Source organism: Hydra viridissima, unplaced genomic scaffold, assembly GCF_058129835.1.
Source record: "Hydra viridissima isolate aposymbiotic clone 2 unplaced genomic scaffold, HvirCarnegie_v1 scaffold_10, whole genome shotgun sequence".
NCBI lineage: Eukaryota > Metazoa > Cnidaria > Hydrozoa > Anthoathecata > Hydridae > Hydra > Hydra viridissima.
Genome location: NW_028324309.1, coordinates 4,973,317 through 4,993,220, shown reverse-complemented (window position 1 = coordinate 4,993,220; position 19,904 = coordinate 4,973,317). Strand labels below are relative to the sequence as shown.

The 19,904-nt window shown below is 30.6% G+C and overlaps 1 protein-coding gene and 1 long non-coding RNA gene across 5 annotated transcripts in view; both read left to right on the top strand.

Moving 5' to 3' along the window:
• Positions 1-277: 277 nt before the first annotated feature.
• On the top strand, positions 278-2,851 carry LOC149882743 (uncharacterized). Of its 2 annotated transcripts, XR_016444661.1 has the most exons (4): positions 278-429; positions 611-846; positions 1,267-2,648; positions 2,747-2,851. It is a non-coding gene; the product is annotated as an uncharacterized LOC149882743 (long non-coding RNA). The 2 variants fall into 2 exon arrangements; XR_016444660.1 differs by having other exon boundaries at positions 301-429; positions 1,267-2,848.
• A 5,076-nt stretch (positions 2,852-7,927) lies between these two features.
• LOC145181357 (uncharacterized) overlaps positions 7,928-19,904 on the top strand; it is a 55,060-nt gene continuing 43,083 nt past the window's right edge. For 2 of the 3 annotated variants that reach the window (XM_090065738.1, XM_090065739.1), the window contains exon 1: positions 7,928-7,971. The gene's annotated coding sequence lies outside the window, so the exon portion shown is untranslated. The remainder of the gene's footprint in view (positions 7,972-19,904) is intronic. The other variant, XM_090065736.1, reaches the window with a different exon arrangement.

Here is a 19,904-nt window from a genome sequence, read left to right as displayed (position 1 = left end):
CTTTTTGGGCTACTCATAGCCTAAATGCATGGGTATTTCGTAGTAAAACATTCAAAGCTAAATAAGTCTGTTGGATTTTAATCCAGGATTTTCAAATCACTCATTTTGTGTTCCATATGACATGCACTTTCACCCATTAAAAGGGTTTCCATAGGGTATTTCATTGATATTAGGACCACAAATCTACAAACCGTGCTACAGAAATGCTTAATGTTTAACGTTTAATGTTCAACGTCGTTTCGTCATTAGTTCCTAGGCTTTGAATTAGTTACTAGGCTTTGGTAGAGCGCGTTCTTCAAATGCACGCGGCCATTGGAGAAAGATCTTTTGAGCGAGTTAAAACTTTTTTCCTTTTGGAATTTAATTATTAGTTTAGATATATTACATAAAGAATCATCTTAATCAATTATATATCATATTATAATTGAAGTAAGTATATGAAATAGTTATATATACATTTTTATCAGATAAAGTAGAAAGGATTAAAATTTTTATTAGATAAAGTAGAAAGGATTTAAAGTAGAAAGGATTTTAATTTTTTAAATCGTTTAGATTTTGTTTGTTTTAGTTTTTCTTTTAGCAGTTTTATTTTTAGTTTTTTATTTTTTAGAAAGAAAATAGGGGTATGGATGTTATTTAAAGTTATACTAATGCTATTTCCATAAAAGGGTTATTAATACTTAGAAATTTCTGTGATGCTATTAACTATTTTTGTTCTTTTTTAGAAAATTTAGAAAAATAAATTAAAATTTTGTGCCAACACTAACAACGCATGTCACATGTTATTGTATGTAAAGGTTAAATTTTGTTATGAGGATTACAGTTCTTATGAAGAAAAAAAAGAAGGTAAAGATTATTGTTTGTAAATATATATTTTGTATCTTTTTAAATTTTCTCGCATCATTTTTAAAATTTTTGTTTGCACATGTTTATTGTTTGCATATATGCTTTTTGATATGTATGTGTATGTGGTAATAAGTGCTTTATAGTTGTTTTATCAATGTGTTTTTATAATAATGTAAAGTGTTTTTTTACTGTTTGTGTATGTGTTAATATGTGTTACATAATTGTTTTAAAAATGTGTTTAAATATGTATATAAGGTATTTATTTATTTTAGTATTAGTATATATCTAACCTTATATACATATTTAAACACATTTATTGTGCTTATAGTTTGTACATATGTTTATATTATGTTCTTTCTGTGTTTTTAAAGTGCTGTGACTTGGTAAACATCTACCTGAAAATCAATTAATATATTTTAGAGAAGGAGCAGAACATATGGCTTTAGATCGTGCAGCTCAGCGTGATATGCACCTAATGGCATGGTTTAAGTTAAATACTGAAAATGAAAGAGCATATTGCTATTCTTATGTAGACATTCCTTATCACTTTATATTTGATGATAAACATTGTAAATGGAAGGTTAGACAAAGGGGTGGTAATAAGGTGATAGTAAGAATGTATAAAGTTAATCCAACTGGAGAATAGTTTTTTCTTAGACTGTTACTTTTGCAAGCAAAAGGAGCAACATCTTGGGAGGATGTGCATACTGTTAATGGTATTGTCCTTGAAACGTTTTGTGTAGCATGTGATTTGAAAGGTCTGTTGCAAGATGACACTGAATGGCAGAATACTCTTTCTGAGGCGGTTTTAACACATATGCCAAAAAAAATTAGACAGTTGTTTTCAATTATTTTGACCTTTTGTGAACCTGACAATCCTTTACATCTCTGGAATACATACAAATTTTTTATGATGGAAGATTTCATTCACCACTCAGTCCCACTTCTAATAGCTGAACAAGCTACTCTTCATCAAATTGAAAAGATTATTAATCAAATGTGTTATATAAAACCATATTTGTTTATAGTTGTATATATGTTTAAATTATGTTGTTTCCATGTTTTCAAAGTGGTGTGATTTGGCAGTATGTTGAGCAAGATTGATAACCTTGCCACCCAAGCGATGTACTTATAGCAGAGTTGTGACTTGGCAGCATTTAGTGCCAGGCGGAGTTACTGCTTTGGAGCTAGGTTGTGTTGTGTAGCCTTTTTTAATTATTCTCAAAACACATAATAATGTCTGTTAATGTTTAGCGTAATGTGTATGAGAGTATGCAACCTTGATCTTTAAATCCAGGGTGTTTTCATGTCCTAAATTTGAAGTAATTGAATAACTAATATTGAACATAAAAACAAATATACTTTTATGTATTTATATGTTTAGTAAAAAGATAAATATAGTTAACTTTAAATTGGTTTTCTAATTTTGCCTTTCATATTTTAATTTGGTTTGTTATCTTCACTGGATTTTAGGATCAAGGATGTTAATATTCTATTGTTATGTGTTATTGTTGTGATGTTTTGTGTTGGTATTCATTTTTAACAATAGACACCTTCATGTTGGTGACTATTGTAAAAAATGAATAATAGGTTGTTTCATTATTGGAACTTACTGCTTTTATTTATTTACTGAAAGCCAAGACAACATGGTAAAAATGCAATTTATATCTTAAATTGGTTGTTTTTTTTTATATACATATATAGTATTGTTAATCCTTTTGTACTTCGAAACAGATTTTATTGTTACATTTTCGATAAATGTTTATATTAACTGCCATGTCAAAATGGGTTACTATAAATAGGTACATCGATTTTCAGTTTTTATGTGGTGTTTTATTTATGTTTTTTTTTGTTGTTGTTGTAATTATAGTATCATAATTCCTTTTTTTTTTTTCTTTAGGATTTACGATTGACGCATTTATACGATTTATAAAAAGAAACCTGATTACCTTTTATTGTAAATTTTGGTCAGTTAAAATGATATAAATGTATGCAATTAGTTCAATTTTTTTTAAAGTTTTCTCTATTTTAAGCCTAATAATTTGCTGTACGTAATTTGGTGGTTAATATTGTAGTTTAGCGCATTTTTCAAATATCGAGTTACTTAAATTTTATAAGGTTTTTAACTAATTAATTACCTTAGTTTGCATTTGCAACACTTTTGAGGAAAGAAAAAATTCTTATATATGTTAAATTCTTATAAATATTAAAAAGAAAAAATTCTTATACACGTAAATCATTGTTTTACATTTCGGTATTCTGGTAAAAGGTCTTCATTAAAAACTTGACTACTCTTAATAAAAATATTCTCCTGACCACCATTAAGGTAAAACGGCAAAAACGGGGAAGGGAGGTCCTTTATTAGTGCCAAAATATTGAAGAGAACTTAACGTTTTAAAGACAGTTTCCTTTTTTAAAGAAACATGTATCAAGGGGATACCAAAAAGTTAATAATTCATGTATAATTAACGTTCGCTTTATATTAATCTTATAAATTAAAGTTCATGTCATGAAAAGTATCACAAGAATTTAGCTTCACTTTTTCGTCAATTTAAAGCATTATGAAGTGTTATTATTTTGAGTCAGTAACTAAAAACGTATTGCGTTGAACTTGGTAATATCGAGGAAAATGGTTCTGCCTAACACTGATATGACCTATGTCAATGGTAAATTACTCTATTAAATAATTGGTAAATTATTTTACCTCCGCATACTTTTTATTTTAACTTTACAGATGGTTTAATTTTTTAAATTTGAAGGCGTTTTTCTAAAAGGGTATTAGTTATGGTTTCGCAACTTTAAATTGTGGAATACAGCCACTATAAATTAACAGACCGACCATAACCCGTTTTACGGGTTGCTTATTGCTAGTATATATTATAGGTTGATACGGGTAAAAACAGTTCAAAATATAATTTGAAGGCATATGTTTAAGAAATTTGGTAACTATAAACGATAATTTTGGCACTGCAGTTTGGTTACAGATTCCTAAGATTTTTATAAAAGTGCCCCATATTGATTTTTTATTTCTTTAATCATGAGTTTGGTTGAAAAACTAAGAGATTCCACCAGATTCCATCGTAGTTTTAACTTTTTCCCATTCATAGGTTTATATGAATTCAGAAAAAAAAAAAAAAAAGAAAAAAAGAAAATCAGTTGCCCGAGCTTGCCCCAACTGAATATACAACCTCTTAGAAAAAAGTCAAATGTAAAATTTCATGTTAATAATTTTTCGCACAATTTTCATACCACATATGCGCTACAGAGGTAATTTGACATAACTAAAATCCCAGCATTTAAAAACTCATACTCAAACAATCATTTTAAATTTCAAACCTCAAAAACGAAAAGTTAGATGTTTTTTTATCTTATTTGGCAAAATATAAAGTAAAATTGTGTTCGAACAGATGACCAGAGAAAACTAAAGACTCGCGCAGATGAAGAAATTAAAGACTCACGCAGATGAAAAGGTTTCTATGCCCCAATGTCGCACACCCACAAGATCGGTAAACAGCCTTTCCTCAATCAATATTACCTAATACTTGAGAGTCATCAACGTTATCCCTAACACTTTTATTTCCTTTAAAATTGAAGTCCCTAATCAAATTTTTGAATAAATAAAGATTGTCTTAAAGCTATTTCTAGCCTTATTCTCAAATTTTTAGCCTTGAGTCAATATTTGCATTAATATCGACAATTCTACTTAGAATAAGTTATTGCTTTGTGCATTTCTAGCCTGAATCTCTTAGTTCTAGCCTAATGTCAATATTCGTTTAAATTTTGACTTTTCTCAGTGTGTTTCTAGCCTGATTCTCATAAATCTAGTCTAGTGTCAATATTCGTTTTAATATTTACATTTTAAAACGGATTAAGATCTTGCTCAGTGTATTTCTAGCCTGATACTCTTAGTTCTAGCCTAGTGTTAATAATCGTTTTAAAATTTTCATTTTAAATCGGATTAAGGTCTTATTTAGTGTGTTTCTAGCATGAAACTCTTAGTTCTAGCCTAGTGTTAGTATTAGTTTAAATATTGACCTTTCTCAGTGTATTTCTAGCCTTGTTCTCTTAGCTCTTCCTTAGTGTCAATATTCGTTTTAATATTGACATTTTAAATTGCAATGATTTCTTACTCAGTATATTTCTAGCCTGATTCTCATATTCCTAGCCTTGTGTTCATATTCGTTTCTAAATTTGACATATCTAACAGGATTAAGTTTTTGCTCGGATTCTTTTTAGCCTAATTCTCTTAGCTCTAGCTGAGTATCAATGTTCATTTAACTAATGTTACAAACGCTGAATTAACCGATCTAGAGAACTAAAACCAAATTGTTCTCAAAAATTTTTTAAAGTTCGAATTCCGGCGCGACCCTTGCATCGAACCTCAGACGATTTACGAATTCATTTTTTTCATTCCATTATATATACGTTAACTTAAGACAGATTGCGTTTTAAATATTAAGAATTATGAATGTTTGATTTAAGAAATTACTATATTTCAAAATTATAATTTACAACTTTTGGTGAACTGGATTGTAATTAAGTAATTCTATACCAACCACATATACGTAAAATTATATATATATATATATATATATATATATATATATATGTATGTATGTATATCAATATTTTAACTTCATTCATCAATATTTTAACTTAATTTTATTTTGCGCTTATATGAATAAACGAGCTGGCCCGGATAGCGATCCGGGCTAGTTTGTTTATTTATATAAACGCAAAATAAAGTTAAGTTGCAATAAGGACGACGTCGAGATCTCGGCAAACGGGCTGGCTCGTTTGCCGAGCAAGCCCGCTTTCCATATAAAGAGGCCCAAAGTTGAATAAAAAATATACGAATTTGAAAACCTTAACTGGATTGTTTGATTTCTAATTGTAGTAGATTTTGAAAAAGTAATTTGGATTGACGAATCGAAGTTCAAAATATTTGGGTTTCTTTTTTCCAAAAGTGTTACTTTCGCTGAAGAGACAAAGAGAAGATCTCACCACAGTGCATTATCCCTACAATGAGACATGGTTGGAGCTCTGGAGGTGGAGATGTAATTAAAATTGATCGTTTATTGAAAGAAGAACAATATAATAAAATTCTTGAATAAAATCTAGTTCCATCGGGGGTTGCGATTAAATGGTGATAGATTCATTTTTCAGCAGGACAATATCCCAAAAGTAGTTCCCAACTGGGCTGAAGTTAATTAGAACGATAAACAGATGAAAATGTTTTGAAAAACATGATTTGGCTTCCACAAAACCCTGATATCAACTTTGTTAAACTTTTTATTACCATCGTTTTTCGGAACAGCTGGGTCATTTTCCACGTCTATTAAGACAAAATCGAAACGCCGAAAATATGCGGAAATGTGTTCCAAAATCAGTTCATTTGAGTTAGCACTCAAATAAGCTTCCACGTCTATCTAGACGTGGAAAAAGATGATTCAGTAGCTCATAAACAAAAGTACAAAAATATACTTTGGAAAAATATTTTTATTAGCTGAAATTAAGGTTTATACAGATAAAAAAAAAATACAGATAAAAAAAAAGAAAAGTTGAAAACTTTAATAGAGATATCTTTATAGATATAAATATCCTTAAAGAAAGTGAACATCCTTATAAAACTTTTATGCATTTATTTTACTGAGATAATTAGATATTCTTTAAGGCTTTTTTTTTAAAGTTTTACCCGCTCAGGTATTAACTTCAGATTAAACTGTGTTCGTTATGAAACTTCCTCTTTAAAATATTACGGGGTATTTTTTGTGCGTCACGCAAAAGGTTAGAATAAGACGCGAATGTTACTTAATATCAGGGCTGTGGAGTCGGAGTCGGAGTCGTGGAGTCGGAGTCGGAGTCGGAGCTCATTTTGGCTGGAGTCGGAGTCGGAGTCGGAAAAATTGTACCGACTCCGACTCCGGTTTAAAAAAAAATCTTTCAAAGTTTCATAATTTTCATAAGGATTTTATAGATGTTACAAAACTACAAGTCCCAGGACGGTCTGAAAGCTGTAGGATATCCAGACACAATGGGAACTGTAGTTTGCAACAACTGGAGGACAAGGAGTTTGACATGTTATTTTTAGGCCTTTAAAACAGTGATAAGCAATAGGGTATTTTTCTGCTTATCACTGAGAATCATATATCACCTCCCTTGCGCTCTTCTCTACCTTCCCTTAAACTATATAACTTCATGATCCCCTAACATATTCTTAGTAGAAAGCTAGGCGTGCCACCACCAAGCACCAAAGAGTTGCTCCACAAACAGAAAGACTGTAAGTATTCAATTAACTCTGTTTCTCTGGAGAGAGAGAATATTAGAAAATTAGTGATTGAAGAAGCTGTTAAACGAAAAGAAGAACTTAATGAATGTCTCAAGGGACACTTTGTGTTTCTTAACAGAGTGAACTATTTTGCAATCAATGTTTAATTCTTTTTTGAAAAAAATGAAGCATTTACCAAGACATTGGCAGTAATAGACGCCAAAACTAATCACACCAGCGAATTTCTCCAGGTCTTAGTAGAAAAGATTTTTAAAGAATATGAACTTAAAGAAGAACAAGTTCTTTCATGTTTGAAATATTGTCCAACTGACAATATTTCAAACATGATTTTGACAAATTCATAATGTTATTAGCGACTGCATAAGAGTTTATTGCATAACAAGAGTTCAGAAAAGTTGTTTGTTCAGAAATTGTTTTCTAATAAATATTGTTTAAAGCACTAAGTGGTTGGATTATTTGTATCAGTGATGAAATAGCTAATGTTAACATTTTACTACAGTTATTTGTTGTTACAAACAAATAACTGTAGTAAAACAAACAACTATTTGTTGTTACAAATTGGTTACTTATGAAGGAGTCGGAGTCGGGAGTCGGAGTCGGAGTCGGTCCATGATAAAATCAAGGAGTCGGAGTCGGATTCGGAGTCGTAGTCGGAACAGCAGCTTACCGACTCCACAGCCCTGCTTAATATAGTGTTTTCTGCAGTAGAGAAAATTTTAAAAACTTGCGAAAACAATGGAAAGTTAACTCATTATTAATAGTATTTTTCATTCGAAAAAAGGTATACAATTTGACGGAAAAAAACACATACTACAATTTAGTCACTGTGTATTAAGGTATGCACACTGAATAGTGGTTGTGTGATTTGAGGTTTTAGTGATCCATATGCTCAAATCTCTGTTATTTGTAAATATCGAAATACATTTCTGCGTTTCTTCTTAGTTTTTCAACAAGGGTGGAGAGCTCGTAAGGGCCCACTGCCCACTAATATATATATATATATATATATATATATATATATATATATATATATATATATATATATATATATATATATATAATTTAAAACAATAAGCTTGGTGAAGCAATGTAGCTTCTTTGCGTGGTTGCTGTAAGCCTTTCTAGTTTTGAGAAAAGGCCAAAGAACTTGTATGCGGGTTTATTAAAGTAAAAGCTTATATTTAACCATAAATAAAAAAGCCATATTGTTAGAACGAATGAGGTAGGTAATCTACATCATTAAAAATACTGAATACTTAAAAATACAGCAGCAACGTTACTAAGTAATTAGTTCTATTTTTAATTTAAGAATATTTTTAAAAATTCATTGCTAAAGCTTTTTTTCTTACCACGGATGAAAAGACATCGTACCTGAGTTTCTTGTTTTATGTACAGCCGCTGCGTCTTTATTCAGTCATCTCCGATACGTTAACATCAATTTAAACAAGGTTCTTTATTTTTTTACTCAACAAAATCTGTAAATTAAGTTTCCTAAGATTCTAAAACCAGTTTGAAAAACCAATTTCGTGAAGTTCTTCTTCGGATCACGTTTTACTCTCCTCACTACGATTATATTCCGTTACTTCTAAATATGTATAATGAGGTTTTTTCACACATCTTGTTTTGCGGAGCAAAAAACTCGACATCTGTTTATCCAACTATTAACTCAATAACTTATAAAGGATATTTTAGCTATAATGAATGTGCAGCTCAACTGATGACCATACATCCCAATTACGCTGGTTTTTTTACTTTTAGCGATGACGTTTTGCTTAACATTTGGAACCTAAAGAGCATCAATCTCGACAAGTTATTGCAAGGTCCAGAATCCCCTTACAAGTTTGGAAAGTTTATTGTTTCATCAGGAGATGTCTCTCATTTTCGGAAAACCCCATTTGGTTTACAATTAAGTGTTAAAGTCCTTCAGAAAATAAGTTCTCTCAACACATAAAAAAATCATATAAACCGTTTGATGATGCAGAATAGCATTTACGGAAAAAGAAAAGTTATGAAGTACTTATAACTACATCTGCTATGGTGAACACTCTAAAATTTTTAAATTCCGCTACACAAGGCAAAAGCTTTCATCAAAATACTTCACATTTAAAAATGAAATAGTTTTTTCGATTATTATAAGGCTGCTTGCCACAGACATTATTAACTTAAAAGGTATAGAGGTGCTAGGAGAGGTCGGTAGCGATCTCTTAAGAAGAAGTTATCGTCTTCTTCTCTACTGTGGCATAGATTTACTCTTTATACATCCGTTAAAATTCAACTACGGCAAAGATTCAACAGCAGGCCTGGACTTTTTGAAAAATAACTTAACAAAATTAGTAAATATGTCAGTGATATGCTGATATTTTTCAAAACGTTTCCTACAATTAAATCATCGAATTGTAAATAAATACAGTCGATATGAACAAAATTGTCCACCATCGAACTCGATTGAGAAGATTGCAGTTTTTAATGTGATGATTAGGGGCCTTTTTGTTTCGCCTTATTTTAAATTGATTTATGTAATGAATAAATACTTCTTAGTAAAATTTAAGAAGTGTTTCTTTCAGACAAAAAAATTCAAAAAAATGTTTTTGGTTTTTTTTTTTTTTTTTTTTGCTGTTGATAACAAATTTTATCTATGATATTAAAAATATTAAAAGTTGTATTATTAAAATGCAATTTTTTTAAGCATCTTTAAAAAAAAAAAACAATAAAAAATAAAAGATTGAGAAGAATAATCTTTGCGACGATTGTCTCTCTAAAATAGGTCGATTAACAACAATAGCTTTTCGCGCTTGTGCTAGGGAAATTTAATTAACTAATTGACCGATTTACATAGACAAATGACCTCAATGGGCAACTTGGCGCCTTAGATTTGTTTTACTTATTGAATAGCGAAGCCAGTTTTTTACGTACTCACGTTTTGAAAATGATCGCAATATGCGTCGTAAAGCGGAAAAAAGGATTTAGTACATATTTTTAAGTGATTTTTCATTTTTAAACTTTTAACGGTTTTTTATTTTTATCTTTTTTTTTTTACATTCAGTTTTTAATTCATTGTATATATATATAGTTGGTGTTTAATATATATATATAGGTCAAGTTGGTATTTAAAAGGTTTTTTCAAGGTTTTTTAGTTTTATGTAAAACTAGTAATACAAAAAAAAAAGGTTTTTTCGTAGTTTTCTGTTGCTTTTTTGATTTCTTAAATATTAATTGATTTGAGCATGTGGTAAAAGAGGTTGCCTCGTTTTTTTTTTAGTAAAATATAGCTGCTGCGAATTTATTTTATTGCCATGCAAAAATATTGGAGTGACCTCTGTGACCACTTGAGGAGCCTATCTGCAAAACGCGCTAAGTCACAAAAATAAAAAAATTGAGTTAATTACATTTCTACACTCTAAATACTGAAATCTATTGTCTGTTTAAATATTAAACCTAATAAAAGACTCTAGGTCCTAAAAATATTTAGGGAAAATATCACAACATTTTCAAAACACGCTAAGTCAAACAGGGTTACAGCTTCAAAACGTACTAAGTCCACAGCGAATCAAATGACGTTATGATTTTTTAGCAACCAATAAAAGGAGGGTTTATATTTAAATTAGCGCATTTTTTGTTGGCGCTTCAAGTTTTATTTAATACAAGCAAAAAGCAACCCGTAATACGGGTTATGGTCGGTCTGTTACTTAATTTATAGTGGTTGTTTTCCACAATTTAAAGTTGCGAAACCTTAACTTATACCCAATTAGAAAAACGCCTTCAAATTGAAGATATTAAACCATCTGTAAAATTAAAATAAAAAGTATGCGGAGGTAAAATAATTTACCAATAACTTAACATTAAGTTATTTACAACTGACATAGGTCATATCAGTATAAGGCAGAACCGTTTTCCTCGACATTGCTAAGTTCAAAACAATACGTTATTAGTTACTGACACAAAATAATAACACTTCGTCATGCTTTAAATTGACGAAAAAGTAAAGCTAAATTCTTGTAATATTTTTTATAATATGAACTTTAATTAGTAAGATTAATATGAAGCGAACGTAAATTATACATGAGTTAATTTTTTGGTATCCCCTTGATACATGTATCTTTAAAAAAAGGAAATTGACTTTAAAACGTTAAATACACACAACTAAATAAATTCATTAAAAATAACTGATCATTTGACCATTACTATATATGGTACTTATCTGACCATTTTTATATATGCCCTCTTTGTTTCAATAGTTTTTAGTAAACGACCTCCCTTCCCCGTTTTTGCCTTAATTTTGGTCAGGAGAATAGTTATTTTTTATTGAGTAATCAAGTTTTTGATGGAGACCTTTTACCAGAATAATAAAATGTAAAACAATGATTTACATGTATAACAATTTTTTCTTTCCTCAAAAGTGTTGCAAATGCAAACTAAGTTAATTAATTAGTTAAACATAGAGACCGCCGATTCGTTACTGTTTATCGGTTTGCGGATTGTGCACCGAATTATCTATGCTAAACGGTTCAAACTACTTACGGATTGATTTGATCCGAAAATAATTTATCGGAAAATAATTCGTTAAAATTTTTTCGGATTATTTTTTTGGATTGCAATCCGATTCGATACTTTCGGATCGGATTGCAATTCGAAAAATTTTTTTCGAATTGGAATCCGAACCGATATTATTTTTACGGATTTATACGGATTCAGAATAAAAAAAGCTTTCGAATTAAGATTCATTTTTATTTATTTATAATATTCAAATATACAATGAAACGAAATGATTTCCTTGTTAAGAAATAAAAAAAAGTCAAAATCACACTGAAAGTTAATCATTTTCCAAATTCATTTCCTGGCCACACAATGTCTTGAATTTTACTGAGTTGCTTAGTGTTTTCTTTCATATATACCAACATCTCAACCTTTGAGATTGAAAGATTGGTTTTTCTGGAGCTGTATATATTCCCTGCTGTTGAGAAAACTCTTTCAGATGTTGATGATGCAGCAGGTATACAGAGGTTTTTTCTGGCCAGCCTTGACATTATTGGGTAAATATACTGGTTTTGTTTCCAGAATTCCAGTACATTTGTATTTGCTGGAACTGGTTTTGAATTCAAATACCCCTCAATTTCAGTAGAAATGGCTTTCTTGGTGCTTGTTTCACCTCCAGGATTAATGTAACCTGCACAAAACACTTTCTTCCTCAGTTGTTCAGTGAAATCAAAGTCGTCATCATCTTCATCATCCAACATTGAAGGGGAAGGAGTGCTTTGGCTAGCCAAAATTTCTTTTTTTGACAGTTCTTCCATAGCTTTTTTTACTGCAGTTTTGACTACTTCAAATTTTTCCCCCTCATCCACAAAGCACATGCCCTTGCTGTTAGGATCTAAAAAATGAGCTATAGAGAATTCAATATTCATCAACTCCCCTTCGAATCTTTTGTTTAGATCTTCATTGAAGTAGTGAGCAAGCTCTGATGACACCTCGGTTTTTGGCTTGATCATCTCCCTTGCTAATCTTCCTCTGATGTTGTATAGGCAATTAATAACGGAACAGATGCTAACATTCTTTTCACTGCTGCATTTCTCAGAGAATTCTGAAAAGCCTCTCAGAAGCCGGATGACAGATTGAATAGATTCCACTTCATCATCTGTTGGTAAAAGATCTGTCAACTTACAACCTCCAGAAACAGTAGGTTTTGTACAACAGATTATTTAAAGAATGCATCGCCGGAAGAAGATCCACCACAGGGTCCATTTGATAGAGGTCAGAGTTCCATCTTGTGGGGCATCTCTGTACTTACTTCGTTCTGGAGTTATTTAAGGCATTGGCAGCATTAACTAAAGTCATAGCTTTTTGAGAAGACTGGTTGAAGTGACCTACTATTTTTGTTATTTTGTGGTTGAGAATTGACCATTTTGGACATCTTTTATCATCGACAGCACCACTGACAACTAGATTTAGACGGTGGTCGACACACCAAATTGCACTTTGAACCCCAATTGATTTCCTAACACCTGCTTGGAAATTAGCTGCACCGTCGACTGTTATCCAGGTTTTGACTCCAAAATCAAGTTCCAGTTTGTTGATAGATTCATTGAGCTTCTTGGCAATATTGTCGGCAGTATGTTGTTCGGGGAAGTAGGACATTTCTACCAAGAAGCGCTTTAATTGGAACTTTGAATCTATATGGTGGAGTGTAAGGCTCATGAAAGACAAATTGGTGTGATCAGTGGTCCACACGTCGGATGTAAAGGCCACTCCATCAAGATTTGACTTGTCTGTATTGAAAATGTTTTTACTTGTTCCTTGATGAATTTAAAAAGGAGAAGAATGTATTTTGTAGATATATTCTTTGCTGTAATGGCTCTGAATTGACCGTTGGTTGCAGTTCTCATCATCCGGGTGAATGCGTCAGTTTCTACAATAGAAAATGGTTGAGTGTCCTCAATCACCCATTTAGTAATGTCAACAACAGTTCTTATTTGATTGATTTCAGTAACTTCCCATTAAGGTTTGGTAGCCTGTTTTCTGCCTTGCCGTGTCTGTGTGTTGGAAGTGCCACAAGTTCCACTTGGTCCAGGCTGTGGCGATACTGGTGTATCTTTTTGTGTTTGTGGACATCTCCTCTTTTTTCCTCTTTCTTGTGTTTGTTCAAAATCTGAGTCTTCAGAGGCAAGCTCATCAAAAATGTCTGGTATTGTTGATTTTTGCTTGTTTTTCCTTTCTAATTGTTTATGTAAATTCAAGTGGACTCTTTTCAAATGGTTCCTTATTGGACTTGTGGTGCTTTTATTGATTAAGTATATTTTGCCACAGGCCTTGCATTTTGCCTTGTTTTCCTCCACATTGCTGAAGAATTCCCAAATATTAGACAGCTTAGGCATCTGAAAAGAAAAAAAAAGTGAAATAAAAAAAAAAAAGAAACGAATCGGATTGAGTTTGCCATATCGGATCGGACGAATATTTCGGATTATTTATTGAATTTAAAATCTACAAAAACGGATCAGATTGTTAATAAGGATTACTTTTCGGATTAAAAATTCGAAAACACGGATCAAATCACATTTTCGATTTACTGACTTTTTATTGAAATATTTGCCTCAATATTTCCTTAATATTTGCCTTAATAAAACGTGATAGTTTTTGATGCATACAAACAGTTTCCGAAAAAGAACTAATTATTTATTAAGTTATTTGAAAATTTTCCTTAATATTCGTCTTAACAATAAATGATATTTTAGAGGCATGCATAAAGTTTTCAATAAAAGAACTAATTATTTGCCTTAATTATTGAAATGAGCGTAACAATTTTTCAAACTAGTTTTTATCTCTATTTCTATTTTTATTTCTGTTAATATTTAAGTAGAAGAAATATTACACTATAAATTTTATCGGACCAATCCACTAATTGAAGCAATCCGCAAAGCGAAATAATTCGCAAAGGAATTCGATCCACAAAAAAAAAAAAAAAAAAAAAAAACGCAAAAATTCAGTTTGAAATATTCTTAACTTTTAAATCAAATTAATATAATATTGGCTTACCGTAATAAATGTAGGTGAAGAATAGTAGACTTGATCTGTTGAACGAATTGTTGTATGTTAAGATTTCCAAATAGAACTGATTGAAAATAAAAAAGAAATCCACTATTTATAGGACGCGCACATAATAAAAACGTAATTTTTTTGGACCACACCATTTAATGGTGACGCAAACGGAACGCGATTCGTATAATTCGCTAAACGAATTAAAGTTAAATTGATTTGTAAAAATTTTTCGGATTAATAATCCGAACAGCAAAGAGAATCCGCAAAAAAAAAAATCCGCTAGTAGTTCGTAAAAATTTTTCGGATTGATAATCCGAACAGCGAAGTGAATCCGCAAAAAAAAAATTCGCTAGTGGTTCGTAAATTAGCTTTCGGATTATTAATCCGAAAAATTTTTACGAACTGACTATTTTAATCCGCAAAATAAGTCGGATTGGCTTTTTGCGGATTTTACGAATCGAATCGGCGGTGCCTAGTTAAACACCTTACAAAATTTAAGTAACTCGATATTTGACAAATGCGAAAAATTACAATATTCACCGCGCGTTTAAATAGATCCCCTAAGTTACGTACAACAAATTATTAGGCATAAAATAAAGAAATTAAAAAAAAAAATTTGAACTAATTACATATATTTACATCATTTCCACTGACAAAAATTTACAATAAAAGTTAATTAGGTTTTTTTTTTTTTTTATAAATCGTATAAATGCGTCAATCGTAAATCTTTAAGAAAAAAAAAACACAGCATAAAAACTGAAAATCGATTTACCTATTTATAGAAACCTATTTTGACATGGCAGTTAATATAAACATTTATCGAAAATGTATCTATAAAATCTGTTTCGAAGTGCAAAAGGATTATCAATACTAATATATATACTAAAAAATAAAAAAAAATCAAATTAAGATATAAACTGCATTTTTAGCATAATGTTGTTGTGGCTTTTAGTAAATAAATAAAAGCAGTAAATTCCAATAATGAAACTACCTATGATTCATTTTAACAACAGACACCAACGTGAAGGTAAGCCAAGCAGTCTATCAACACAAAACATCACAACAATAATACATAACAATAGAATATTTATACCCTTAATCCTAAAATCCAGCGAAAATAACAAACCAAATTAAAATATGAAAGGCAAAATTAGAAAACCAATTTAAAGTTAACTATATATTTATCTTTTTACTAAACATATAACTACATAAAAGTATATTTGCTTTTATGTTCAATATTAGTTATTCAATTACTTCAAATTTAGGACATTAAAACACCCTTGATTTAAAGATCAAGGTTGCATACTCTCCCATACACATTACGCTAAACATTAACAACATTGTGTTTCCAGAATAATTAAAAAAGGCTAGACAACACAACCTAGCTCTAAAGCAGTAACACCGCCTGACACTAAATGCTGCTAAGTCACACCTCTGCTATAAGTACACCGCTTGGCTGGCAAGGTTATCAATCTTGCTCAATATAATGCCAACTCACACCACTTTGAAAACATGGAAACAACATAATTTTAACATATATACAGCTATAAACAAATATGGTTTCATACAACACATATAAACATATTATAACACATATAAACATATTAAATGACAGGTATATTTATCAAAAGCTATGAAAAAAATATAACATTATTTGTGTAACACTTTTCACCTTCCATACCTTGAGTGAGATATTTATCAATTTTGAAAAACAAACTATTAAATGCCCTAGTCCTTGAACATGCAACATATAGTTGACCATAAGAGAAACACAGTTTTTTGAGATATACCCCAACTCTATCAAATGTTTGACCTTGACTTTTGATAACTGTCATTGAATAAGCCAATCTGACAGGAAACTGACAACCTTTCAGAACAAAAAGTAAATTAGAATCTGATAGAGCCAACTGAATTCGAGGAAAAAAAACCCATTTACCACCAGAAACACCTATCAAAACCTCTGCGCCAATATAATTATTTTGAAGAGCACAAACTTTCATTCAAGTACTATTGCATAACCAAGCTTTGAGATCTAAATTTCTAAGTAGCATAATTACACAACCAATTTTCAATTTTAAACGATGAGGTAGCATACCTGAAGGAGATAAGCTGTTCAAAAACTCAACAGGAAAAATATTCATTTCATTAAGGTTATCAGTATCAATTTGATCAGCACTTAAATAAATTTTTACCTCACCCGGTAGACATTCAAGCACTTCTTCAATGATAATGAATCAACATTAAATGGTGTTAAAATCACACGTTTAGAATAATCATTTTGATCAGCATCTCTAAAAATCTTTTCAACAACTGATTCATTTTCTCTAATAATGCACTGATTTGGTATTTTAATGCATCCTTTAAAAGGATCCTCCTTTTTGACAGGTATTGTTCCATTCCCAAGTTTTAGTAGCCATTGGGAAAATTCACCTTCCCCACCTTGTACTCTCATATTATCAGTTAATGCAAACTTCTGCACCCATTGCCAATGCAAAGAACATTTTACACACAATTCTACTATTTCAGCTGGTTGTATTTGTACACAATTCTACTATTTCAGTTGTTGAACATTTTCATCGAAATTTTCTAGATTTAAGCCAATAAACTCATCAATAACAGGCAGATTGTAATCAGTCTGCATTTTACCACTTTGATTAATAATCTTTTCAATTTGATGAAGAGTAGCTTGTTCAGCTATTAGAAGTGGGACTGAGCAGTGAATGAAATCTTCCATCATAAAAGCTTTGCATGTATTCCAGAGATGTATAGGATTTTCAAATTCACAAAAGGTGAAAATAATTGAAAAGAACTGTCTAATTTGCTTTGGCATACATGTTAAAACCGCCTCAGAAAGAGTATTCTGCCATTCAGTGTCATCTTACAACAATTCTTTCAAAACACATGCTTCACGAAATGTTTCAAGGACAATACCATTAACAGTACGCACATCCTCCCAAGATGTTGGTCCTTTTGCTTGCAAAAGTAACAGTTTAAGAAAAACAATTCTCCAGTTGGATTAACTAGCGCTACTCGACTTTCGCACCCCCCTTTTTTATGATTGATTCTGATAGAGAATTTTATGCTGATTAAGAATCGTATAAAAACAAGGGTCTCAAAATCAACGGAAAGTGCTCTAATCTGAAGTTGAAAGTACAAAAATATACGACAAATCCCTAATATTCGCCATCTTGAGTAAACTAACTTTACGATTGATTTTGTTTTCAAAGCAAAACATTGCTAACCTGGTTTTTACTATAAAAAAGTGTTTTTTGACGCGAATGCACTTTCGAGTGTAATCAGACAGACAGGCGAGCTATAAAACATATTACTCTTTTGAAACATGTAAGTCCTTCTTGTGAATTTTAATTTTATAACAGAATTTTAAACTATTTTTTTAGTAAAAATTGTTACCTAACATATGAAGCCTAAAGTTTGCGTGTACTTTAAGCAAATCTAGTTTTGATCCGAATCACAGCAAATTTTGCACAGATCCCTCATTTTACCAGAAGATCATAGGCTGCTTTGGAAATATCCGATAAAATGCTAGTTTATATTAACGATAAGTATTACTACCCACGGTGCTGTTTTTTATGTTACTTGTACAAGAATTGCGTTTTTATAGCTGTAGGACAAAATTTCAGTAACGGAGTTGACGGAATGAGAAAATGACTCAAATGTCTTATAGAAAAAATGACTGAAATTACACAAGGTTTTATAGCTGTTAGAGAAAAAGCAAGCTAACCGTCTTACTAAAGGTAACGCAATGAAAAGAAAACAAGTTGAAAGGCAAGTAGTGTATTTTTTATATAATGAATATTAAAAGTTTAATACAAACAGAATCATACAAATTTATGTTATATATATATATAAGATAAATTTGTATGATTATATATATATATATATATATATATATATATATATATATATATATATATATATATATATATATATATATAAATGTTAGTTTACATTTTAATTTTTAGGCATGGACCAAAACCACCTTCAAAACACTATTGCCGACATGACAAATTTTGTTTTGTTGATCAGTTTCTTAATAAAAAAACTTATAATATTTTGTTTTTCCCTTTTTTTTATACTTCCTATTCCGTTACCTTATTTATTGTATAATAATAAAAAGCCTATAATTCGCGCAAGTTAAATAAATCAAAATATTTCAATGCTTTTTAATAAACTAACAAGCCATGTGAATTTAACCAAACTTTTCAAAATAATCTAAGTACAATTGACATAATCAAAATAAGCTAAGTCCATATTTTAAAAAGGTTTATTTCGAGATCCTGTAGAATTGCATTTTTTTTTATGCACGTGATTTCATAGTGTCGATTTAATGATGCAAATTTAACGAACACAATTTTTTTTGGAGCGCTAATTAGGCGTGGGTCAATTTTCCTTCGATTTCTCAAAATCAACTTACTCGGACTTAGAGCGTTTTGCAGATGGGCTCCTCGCTTGCTTTAAAATCATTTTTACTACTATGATTTTTATACAAAACCGGCTTAATTCTGTGTAATAAAGCCGGCTAAATTCTGTGTAATAAAAGGAAACACCGTAGCATGGGTTTTAGATACTTTCTATTTTAAACTGAATAATTAACCTTATTGCAAATGCTCTCTTAAAATATTTTTTCTCTTTACGTTTAAAGTAGTTTGTCTTTCCCAACTTTAGAATTGGTTGAATCCTAAACATAATGTCATTTGTAAATTTTGATATCTTTGGGGCAGTCGAATATTGCATGGATTTTAGTTTTACGAGGTTCATAACCCTACTCAGTGCATTCTAAGCCGCTGAGTAGAATTTGAAACAAGAGAGTAAAAGAATATGAATATAGATTTTTTTCTAAGTAATATTTTTGTACTCATATCTCTAAAACTCGATTCTGCCACAGAGGTTTCATCTAATAAAAGAGTTCTAAAGTACCTACAGTACTTCCTCACTGTTGCTAGCTTTCTCTAAATGCTTCAACAGTGTTGAGGATTTGAGCCTTTTCAGGTCTCAGTAAACTTTATCGTTGGGGTATTATATTCATTTTGGTTATAACATGCGCATGCGTGGTTTTTGCTGACCATCATTAACTTCAAAGTAAAATGCAACAACATTTTGCACTTAACAAGTTTGTTATCGAAAATAAAGGTATTTAAATGGTAATAAGAAGAAATAGAGAATGAAACAAAATATGAAATATACAAATTTTACTAACAGTCATCTGCTTCGGTAATTG